Genomic DNA, 11,433 nt, shown 5'->3' with positions numbered 1-11,433 from the left:
ATGTCGTGTGTGTATTCCACACACACACAGTGGAATACTACTCAGCTATAAAAAAGAACAAAAAGTGCCATTTTGCAGCAACATGGATGGACCTGAGGATTAAAGTAAGCCAGAAAGAGAAAGAAAAATGCCATATGATATCATTTCTATATGGACTATAATAAAAGGGCACAAATGAACTCATTTACAAAACAGAAGCAGACTTAGACCTAGGAAACAAACTTATGGTTACTGGGGGGAAAGGGGGTGGAGAAGGATAAATCAGGAGTTTGGGATTTGCAGATACAAACTGTTATACATAAACTAGATAAACGACAAAGTCCTATTGTGTATAGCACAGGGAACTACATTCAAAACCTTGTCATAGCCTATAATGACAAAGAATATGAAAAGGAATATATACATGTGTACAACTGAATCACTATGCTGTACACCAGAAATTAACCCAACATTGTAAACCGACTATACTGCAATAATAATAATAAAAAAAAGAGTTGGTTGTGGTGATGATGTGTGGAGCTCAGATACGTGTTGCTGTGGTTGAGGAGGCCAAGGAACCTAATGATGGTGTGTTGGACTGGGTGACGGTGTGGAAGTATCTCAAGATGATGAAACTGAAGGCAGTCAGTCAACAATTGGCTCCACAGTGGAGGAGGTTAACGATGCTTGACATTTGAGTCATGGATTGGACTTTGTTTTTGAACCACTGCCACTTTCTCTGCTATTCCCAGTTCCCAGAAACCACCCATTCCTAATGGCACAGTTCTTCCAAAGGCGCCTTTTCTGAGTGCACCTTCCTCCTTCCAGGAGACAGGACTGGATGGAATTCCGCGTGAGAACCCGGGTTACTGTCTCCTTGTAAGGAAGTGATGGTGTTCCGGGGAGGGCCAGGGCCTTGTCCCCGAGGAGAACTCACAGACCCGTGTGACACAAGGGTGTCACCTGAACTGTCAGTACCTTCCCTTTACTGTTTTGTGTTTGTTGGCTTGGCGGATGTATGTCCAGGAAAGTGTGTGTATCTCTGTGTGTGTGTGTGTGTGTGTGTGTGTGTGTGTGTGTGTGTGTGTGTGTGTGTGTGTGTGATTTGTTGGTGACAATTACCCTAAGGATTGAAAACAGTGTCCATGCCTGCAGGGATCCTTAAGTAGACAAAAGGCCTCTGGGTTGGTCTGTGGGAGACCGAGCACGAGGGGCTGGGAGACTGTTTGCCTCCACAATCAGGCTGGGGAATGGCCCCGAGGGACAGAGCACCGCTGGCAGCGCCAGGAGGAGAGGGTGGAGCCGGGTCTCCTCCTCCACCCTGCCTGAGCCCGCCTGGCCAAAGACATGGGAGTAGAGAAGAATTAGGGGATTGTCTGACAGTCCTGATGTCTGTGAGGGAGCTTTTGGATTGTTTTTGTGACTTTTATGGAGCCCCCATTTCCATGGTTTATTCCCAAAGCAGTGTTGTGGTTCATAGGACCCAGAGGATCCAGCCCAAAGAAGTTTCGAAACAACTTCTATTCTTTTCTTGTGCATCTGTAGGCCCATGAAGGGGAAGCATCCATGGTCTCTGCCGATTCTTCTTTCTTCTTCCTCACGTCTCTTCCCTCTGTTTCACATTGCTGGCCACGGTTTCCCGGGACTTGGTCCCTGACGTCCCCCAAACACAGCCTTGGGCTGTAACCTCCAGGACCTCAGCCTCAGCCTCTGTCTCTTTCCGTCCGCTCTCCAGCACAAGAGCCCTGTGTGCACGGTGAGGCTGGGGAGGGGAGAACCGGCCTCAGGCCACACTAGAATGCTCTCCGGGGAGCGTGGGCTGGGTGCTGGGGCAAAGCTGTATTCTATTGATAATTTTTTGTAATCCATCACCTTCCACCTAAGCCATTGAATGGCCTCCTCAAAGAGATGCCAGTCACTTACTAGCCCCTTATCCACTCCTTCTGCTCACATTCACATGCTTCTCCTCCCAACTTTGCCTTTTTCTGCTCCGAGTGTGCGTTAGCATTTTGGGGGGCCTCTAGGTGCCTGGCTGAGTTCACTCAGACTCTTGTCACCAACCTCAGGCCCAGGAAACGAGCAACCTCATAAACCTGAGATGAAGCGTTTAATCCCCCTGCCCTGTAAGACCCATGTCTTCGATGTGAGGAGTGAAAGGGACCCTGAGAACAAGAAGCCACTTGACCCCCTGGTTGTCACAGTCAAAGCAAGCATGGTACTGTCCTCACCTCCAGAATCAGTTCAGTCTGTGACAACCAAGGGGCAAGTGCCTATCGCCTAGAGGACTTTACCCCTGTGGCCCATCTTCTGCCTTGGAAGCACAGTACAGGCCAAGTCTTCAACCAGCATTGGCTGAAGACCATTTATCTCCGTCGGCTGGAACCGTGCCCAGCTGAGCTCCATTCCTGAAGTGTGAAACCCCAGTGACCTCCTTTTTGGCTTCTCCAGCCTGTGGCTGCCTGAGCTACTATTTCCTGCCATGGGCCCAACCCCTCCCGTTTCTCCTGTCCTGATCTGATTTGCCAATTGTGAGAACGGGGTGGCTCCAGGGAACCGAATGCTGCTTATTAATTTCTGACTCTTTACAACTTGCTCTCTTCTCCATCCCCTCTGTGTGTTTACATGCTTCTGAGCCTCCAAGACCAATTATCTGGTCTCTATTGATTAGTATCTTTCAGAATATGGAGGCAAACATTGTTCACTGAGGGTCTGCTCTGGGGGCATTGTGCCAGTTGTTAAATAATTACCTTGAGCTCTGAGACCTTCCTCCATCCCTGCTTTAGGTTGCTGGAGCTGGAACACTGCAAGCCACATTCCCGCTCTGCCAGCTGCTTCGGGATGCTTGGCTTTGCCAGTAGGAGGTGCTGGAAGGTGACTGCAGGGCTGGAGGAGGGAGTGGGGAACATGGTCCTTCCCCTAGCGATGCTTCTTCCCCCTGGCAGAGGCGATTCCTTTCTGTAGCAGCCACTGCAGTTTCCCCAACCCTCATGAGACTGGAATCATGTCTCTTCATGATCCTCATCACCATGGAGACCCACATCGTCTGGCGTCCCATACTCTCTTCAAAGTCTGAGTTTTAGCTCAAGAGGCTCCCACTCCACTTTTCTAAGTTTTAACAGTTGTAACTTCTTCTCTTTGCCTCCTTGGGTCCTTGCAACAGAAGCTACTTCCTGCAGTCAGTACCTCTGTAGTCCCTGAGTTCTCTTTACCCTTTCAGTTACCTAGTTAACGACTTGACACCTACTTAAAAATGCTTTGCATTACGTTATCTGTGGTCATGTAAGTGTTGTGGGTCTGTCTCCTTTTGGGACCCGAGCATAGATACTGATCTGGCGATGAGTGTCAGGCCCAGTCCACACAGAACTTGCAGTCTTTTTTTTTTCTTCATCACGTAATAGTATGTATGTATGTATGTATGTATTTATTTTTGATCAGGATTTATTTATTTCTTTTTAAACATTTTTTTATTGACTTATAGTCATTTTAAATGTTGTGTCAAATTCCAGTGTAGAGCACAATTTTTCGGTTATACATGAACATACATATATTCATTGTCACATTTTTTTTTTGCTGTGAGCTACCACAAGATCTTGTATATAGTTCTCTGTGCTATACAGTATAATTTTGTTTATCTATTCTATATATGCCTGTCATTATCTACAGATTTTGAACTCCCAGTCTGTCCCTTCCCACCCCCAGCCCCCTTGGCAACCACAAGTTTGTATTCTATGTCTGTGAGTCTGTTTCTGTTTCGTATTTATGTTCTCTCTCTCTTTTTTTTTTAGAGTCCACATATGAGTGATCTCATGTGGTATTTTTCTTTCTCTTTCTGGCTTACTTCACTTAGAATGACATTCTCCAGGGACATCCATGTTGCTGCAAATGGCGTTATGTTGTCATTTTTATGGCTGAATAGTATTCCATTGTATAAATATACCACATCTTCTTTATCCAGTCATCTGTTGATGGACATTTAAGCTGTTTCCATGTCTTGGCTGCTATGAACATTGGGGTGCAGGTGTCTTTTTGAAGTAGGGTTCCTTCTGGATATATGCCCAGGAGCAGGATTACTGGGTCATATGGTAAGAACTTGCAGTCTTTATGGCTTCATGTCCGTGAACATCCTTTAGGGCCAGGCCACATCAGTAACCCCTTGGGGGCCTCCATGTCATCCTCATCTTTACCTTGTCTCCATGGTGCATCTAAACAGGGCTCCAACTCCTTTTCTGCAAACACTGATTTCTTAAATTTCATGCCAGTGTTTCCATTGTAAGTCTCATGGCTGTGGCCAAGTCTCCAGGGAATTCAGACCTGACTAATATTATCAGGCCATGGCTTTGATGGGGGAGGGGGGTGGCATGGGGGTGACTACTCCCCAGCAGCCTCAGGAATTCTGGGTTCTGAAGAACCTGGGTGTCTGTGGAGCTGGTTATTTAAACAATGTTTTAGACTTCCTCTCCTTAATGAAGCCACATAACAACAAGTCTACTTGTCAAGAAGCAACTATAACAGATGACTGGGTAAAGAAGATGTAGTGTGTGTATACATATATATATATATACACATATGTATACACACACACACACACACACACACACACACACACAGGAATACTACTCAGCCATAAAAAAGAATAACGCCATTTGCAGCAACATGCATGGATGTGGAGGTCATCATACTAAGTGAAGCAAGCCTGAAAGAGAAAGAAAAATATATGATATCACTTACATGTGAAATCTTAAAAAAAAGGATACAAATGAACTTACAAAGCAGAGACAGACTCACAGATGTAGAAAGCAAACTTAGGGTTAATGGAGGGAAGGGGGATGGGGAGGGATAAATTGGGAGTTTGGGATTTGCAGACACTAACTACTATATATAAAATAAACAACAAGTTTCTCTGTATAGCACAGGGAACTATATTCAATACCTTGTAATAGCCTATAATGAAAAAAAATGAAAAGAATATATATATATATGTATAACTGAATCACTATACGTACACCAGAAATTAACACAACATTGTAAATTGACTACATTTCAATAAAAAAAAGAGATACAACTATAGAAATCTGGAAAGGAATAGCTTGGAGGCAGAAGGGGGTTGGTTTATTCTTCCTGGAACTAGACATCCGGGACAGGAGTCCAGGTGTGGGGTGGCCACTGCATGGTGGCATCTGTGGCCCAGACTCCTCTTTCTGTCCTGTGTTCTCCACTTAGGTCTTTCATTACATGGTCACCATTTGGTGGCAGAATAGCGGCTGCTCCCTCTCTAGCCTCCTGTTTATGTCTCTGGCAGGAAGCAGAGGGAAGTGACCATGGGAAAGTGGCAGTGCTATCAGTGGAAGGTAAGACTCTCCCAGATATTCCCAGCAGACTCCCTCTCATGTCCCATCGGCACCTGGGTACCCACTCTCAGCTGCAAGGGATATTTGCAAAATGTAATTTTCAGGCTGGTACATTACCACCTTGTGTGATTCTGGGTAAGGGAGGGGGGTAATGGACAGTAGGTGGGCACCTGGCAGTGACTGTCATACATACAAATCTGGTGCCATGAGTGAAATGTCTCCGAACGTCTGTCACCCCCTAATTCTACTTCCAACCTTCTTGAGGTCTCCACAGTGTCCTCGTGACTCTGGGGGTGTTCCAAGAGCCCTGCTGATTGCCTCATGTCTTTACACCTTGCATGTAACCTTTGTGCACTCCTGAGGGAGCAGATTTTCAGGCCATATGTAGTTAGATATTCTTAATCTGGAATTCAGCCATGGATACCTTAGGGCCAAGCCCCAGCAAGCCTGGCAGTCCTCCCTGCCTGACCAACAGTGAGCCGAAATGTCCCCTAATGTGGCCTGGAGACCCCAGCTGGACTTCTCAGCACCAGGCCCCCTCTCACCACTGCCTCCCCGTCAGCTCCCTCTGCTCTCATCACACTAGCTCCCTCTGGTGGTCACCCCAGTTTCCCCCTGCTGACCTCCTCCCCTTCTCATTTTCTATCCCAGAAGCCCAAGCATCAGGGTGGCAGAGCAGGACATTTGCTGGAGGGTCATGAGTTGGGGGGGCAGAGACTGATCGTTAGTAAACTCAGGGAGAGGAAAAACCAGAAATGCTGACAGGTTAATAGTTCCCGTTGCACACCCCCCCACCTCACCAAATGAGTAAGGAAATGGCCAGGAAAAGGACAGAAGCCTGATAGGAAAGGGCTGGCAGGGTGACGGGGGTCACTGGAGAGGCCAAAGATGTCTCTTGCGTGAGTAATGGCTCCTTGGCTAGGAAGACACAGTATTGGGACATCTGGGTACTTCACCAAGACCTCGCCGAGCCCCAGCGTAGCAGGACCCAGGTTTCCCAGCTCACCATGGCTCTGACCTCACTCCGCGAAGTCATGGCTGCAGGGATGGGCTGGAATGAGGCTTCCTTTTGGCTGTTTTCAGATTCACCTTCTATTTGCTCCTCCCTCCCTCCCTTCCTTCCTTCCTTCCTTCTTTTCTGGGAAGGCTCAGCCCTCAGCCTACCCTCCCCCAGTAGCTTCCTCCTTCGTGCTCCAGGCGTTTGCCAACTGAGGCCTGGTGGGCCCTGCTAGGTGCTTTCAGACCTTAATAAGATCTGTAAACATGCACCTCCAGCAGCAGCATTCCTGCCTGCCTCAAAAGCTTCTTGTTTAAGTGAAATCTAAACAGCTTTTAATTATATATCACCTCTCAAGGACCATTTAAGAACCAAACCCATATTTACACAGGGATTGGAAATTTTCTCAGCAAAGGGAATTAATTCTATCTGTTACCTCTCAGTACTTAGAAAAGCAAACAAAAGAGAAGGAAGGATTATTATTTGTCCAATGATACGGGCGCTGGGGCCTCTGGCCCACGTCAGCCAGCCTTAGGATTTTATCCACTTGGAAACCCAAACTTACAATGTGTTTGATCACAGGGAATGAGGATTTCTTCAGAGAGGGTTCTGGCTCCTCTTGAGTAGAATTTGCTCGACTCAGAGAGGCAAGGAGACAGACAGCAGGAGTGTCAGCGCCCTCCTTCCCCGGCTGGGTGCTGATGGCGCCGTGGAAAGCCTCCTCTTAGAAGTTTAGCCAGTACAGCCCCGGAACCAGGCCAGTCTCATCTCACCTGGAGTGGAGTCTAGTCTTAACTCACGAGGTCAAAGCCAAAGATCTGAGGAGGCTTAGGCCCAGGGAACCACAGTGGTGCTTCACCCCAGCAATGCAAGCTCAACCCCTATCAGTGGCCAGTGCCTCAGTTTCCCTGTTAATCTAGCCGTGCTTTATTAAAACTAGAACTGTACCTTGAGTTTTTAACTTCTTTCCTCTGGACCCCTGATGCTACCCCTAACCCTTGCTAACTAATTCCTCCCCAGCCCTCTACAGCACCACTGACCAGTAGAAATTGACTGTGAGCCACATGTATGATTTGACATTTTCTAGCAACTACATTAAACAAGTAAAAGGAAACAGATTAATTTTAATATACGTTTTATTTAAACTGACATGTCTGAATATTGTCATTATTGTCATTCAATATGTAACCAACATAAAATTATTCATGAATATTTTACCTTTTTTGTTTGGTACTAAGTCTTTGAAATCTGGCATTTTGCTGTTACAATACTTCTTAATTCAGACTAACTACATTTCAAGCATGTATCTACTCTGTTGAACAGCACAGCTCCAGAGACTGGCATCTGCAGCCAAGACTTCTAAATCCTGGCTGGGGTCCTCTTAGTTTCTGCAATGGTAAATTTTATGTGTCAATTTGGCTGGGACATGCGGTGCCCAGACATCTGGATAAACCACATTCTGGGTGTGTCTTTAGGGGTGTTTCTGGATGAGATTAACATTTGAATGTGGATGGGCCTCATCCAGTCCACTAAAGGCCTGAATAGAATAAATGGTGGAGTAAGAAAGAATTCTCTCTCTTTTTTTATTTTTGAGCTGGATTATTGGTCCTCTCCTGCCTTTAAACTCAGGCTGGAATATATATCATCAGCTTCTCAATTCTCTGGTTCTTCTGGATCTCTAGCTTACTGACTGCAGATTTCAAGACGTCTAGTAAATTTCTTTGTGTGTGTGTGTGTGTGTATACACACACACTATATATATATACACAATAGGATATATATATATGTTCTGTGTCTCTGGAGAACCCAGACTAATACAATTCCCCATAGACTGAGCACAGAGAGCTGTAATCTTGATACCCCAACATGCTATGAAGATACCAGTTGGTGGGTCCAATGCACGTATCAAAGTGTAGCAGACGGAGCTTTCTGAGCTAGTCTGGGTCACGATTGAGGGAGAAATTAGTAGGCAGTTATACAGTGTGATCCAAGTAACAAGATGGCATTGAGGAGCCATTAGCAGAAGGTGGAATCAGAGAATGGAACCGGAAGTCCAGAAGACTGGAAAGCTGAGGAGTCATTTTGGTGAGAGGAAGGGATCTGCCTTGTGGAAGCGGAGAGAAGTAATTCTTGTGGGTGTGGCTGAGCTTTGTCGTTCTGTTGAACCTGGGTGTGACTTCCCTGAGAAATGTTAGGAGGTCTCTGCCTTCCATGATGTTTTTGTTACTGAGGCCATCGTTGGACACTTAGTTCTGGATCCCTCCTGTCTGCCTTCCTGGCTCCAGCCTTTCCGCACCCTCTGGTGATCTTTACATGAGGAAAATACGATTTTATTTTTATTTCTATTTATTTATTTATTTTTATTGAAGTGTAGTCTATTTACAATGTTGTTAGTTTCTGGTGTACAGCATAGTGGTTCAGTTATACACATATATATATTGTTTTTCATATACCTTTTCATTATAGGTTATTACAAGATGTTGAATGTAGTTCCCTGTGCTATACATTAGAGCCTTGTTGTTTATCTGTTTTACATATAGTGGTTTGTATCTGATAATCCCAAACTCCTAATTTATCCCTCCCACGCCCTTTCCCCTTCGGTAACCATAAGTTTGTTTTCTATGTCTGTCAGTCTACATGAGGCAAATATGATTATGCCCGTCAACCCCTGGCTTGTAAACACTTGACTGTGGTGCGATGTCCAGACTCCCAGCCTCATATTCAAGAATCTTCATATCTTATCTTCTGCTTGTCTTCTCAGCCATGATGTCCTCCATCCCTGTGACATTTTATGCTCTTTGCCCCATAATGTTATCTTTTTTTCGCATCTACGTCTTTGTGTATGGTTTTGTCCTTCCCATTTCTCAAGTGAATGCTTCTATTTCTCCTTTGAGGAAGAGCAGAGAAATCACTTTCTCCAGGAATCTTCCCTGACATTCTCTCTTCCCTTCAGCCCAGGTTGTATTAGATGCTAGTATCTCGTATTCTCAAACACTCTCAGCGTACCTCTGTAATAGGAGATGTCTTACTACATTTTAATCACTTGTTCACATGTTTGTCTCCCACCCAGACCAAGGTTCCTAAAGTCTCGGGTCACAACTCTGGGCGCAACCTGAGGTGCTCTCAGAAAGGTTTATGCAATGATCAGTGCATAGGTCCACCCCCAGCATCTCTGAAGACCATCCGTTGGAACCAAGCCTACCTGCTCCGGGCTTCCTATCCGGTTCAAATGGTGATTCCCCAACCACATCAAGGCAAAGCCAGCATTTGCAGAGCCCACACCTTTAGGAAAGCAGTTTGTCAATATGTGTGCAGAGAAAGGCTGCGTGTCCAGAGATGTTTACGGCAGCATTGCCTCTGATAGAAAAACAGAAGAAACAATCAAATTACAATGAATAAGTAAATTACAGCATGTCAGCGTGTTGGAATTTATGTGATCTTAAAAACCATGATTATGAAGACAGCGAAACAGCCTGAAAGAAGAAAGACTCAGTCAGCACTTTTGGGGTACCTCCTAAGAGAAGACGCCAACTCCATTAAACAATCCTTTGTCTGTTGATTCATTCATTAATTCAACAAATACGTATTGAATCCTTAACAAGGTACAAAGCAAGAAGTCTAGATTTTAGTAAAGATTTTAAGGGGAAATGGAAGTCGGGTTCTATCACCCATCACATGAAAGCAACTGCGTCCTCACAAAGTTCCTCTTTTAAATGCTCTTAAGACCTCCTCCTACCTTGCCGGTCTGGCCTCACCTTTCCCCTTCTGTCAGCCCCCATCTCTTTGTATCCCTTCATGTCTTGAGTGAGCAGTTTACCTGTCCTTCTCCTAGGGTCCTAGTCTTGCATCCTCACATTCATTACCTCCCTCAGCAAACCAAAGGGATATTTAGAATTTATTTTCCTGTTTTTCCTTAGAAGGCAGTGGAGAGGTTGTAAATAACATATCATGTTTCTCTGCTATAGTACTTACTCAGTCCTCTCGGATGTGCCCTGGGAGTAGGGTACCTGATTGGAGGTGTCACTCACCCTGGATCTGGGTCCAAGTTCAGAGTGGTGTAGTGAACAAACAACCCTCTGTACCCTTCTGGGGACAGGCTAACCACTCCCCGTGGGTTTTCAGGAGGGTCTGATGCTGTAGTGATTATGCTTCTAAGGGTCTCATGGCACATCTCCTGACTAAGTTGCATTCTTGCTATGGATAGTCTCCCCGTCCCAGAGCTGGGAGGAAGAGACAGAAGAGAGAGAGAGAGACAGAGAGAGAGAGAGAGAGAGTTAGCTGGCCTAGTTCTAAGTACATCCCAATGGTATGTAAATAATTCATATATTTTAAATAACAAAATAAATATTTTATGGGCCTTTAAAATTCAGGAATGAGCTGCATCCTTGAAATCCACAGATTAAAAGCTAGCCCTGGAGTGATGTCACCAAGATGGCAACATAGATTGTTCCTGACTTCGCTCCCCATCACACGAGGAATGACTAACAACCGTTCATGGATAAGGCGCCTCTGAGAGGCCCCTAGAACACGGGAGTGAAGCTGAAGCACACCCTACACTGCAGAGACCAAGACAGAGGGCATTAGAAGGACAAGAGGACCCGGCTGTAGGCCGGCACACTGCCCTTCCCCCAGGCTGGGGCATCACCATGCCGAGAGGTCTCCTGGAGCCTGGGTTCCTCCAGTGAGAAGAGAGAGCCCAGGGTGACGTCCTCAGCATCGTGGGTCTCTTCATGGGAGCCCGTCCCCTGGGTTTGCTCCATGGGGATCACAGAGGAATCTGCAGGCTCAACCACTGGGAATCTGATGAAAAGCTAACCTTTAGTCCCAAACACCAGTGCACAGCAAAATGTTGCTATTGGTGGACACATGTAATTCTGAGCTGACAGATTTTCACACTCAGGGGCCTTAGAAATCACGCTGGACTGCCTGGCCTTCCTCTTGTGGGATATCGAGGAGGACGTGGCCTCTTCCCCCTTCTCACGAGGCCTGAACAACAATCTCTTGATCCAGACAGGGTGGAATCTTTATTCCTACGCACCTTAGTTGCTGAGGGAAAATTTACAATTCGTTGCTGACCGTCTTGGATACATCTGAGAAACCTTCTTAATA

The sequence above is a fragment of the Vicugna pacos genome, chromosome 11, assembly GCF_048564905.1.
Source record: "Vicugna pacos chromosome 11, VicPac4, whole genome shotgun sequence".
Taxonomy (NCBI): domain Eukaryota; kingdom Metazoa; phylum Chordata; class Mammalia; order Artiodactyla; family Camelidae; genus Vicugna; species Vicugna pacos.
Note: the sequence above shows the minus strand (reverse complement) of the source record.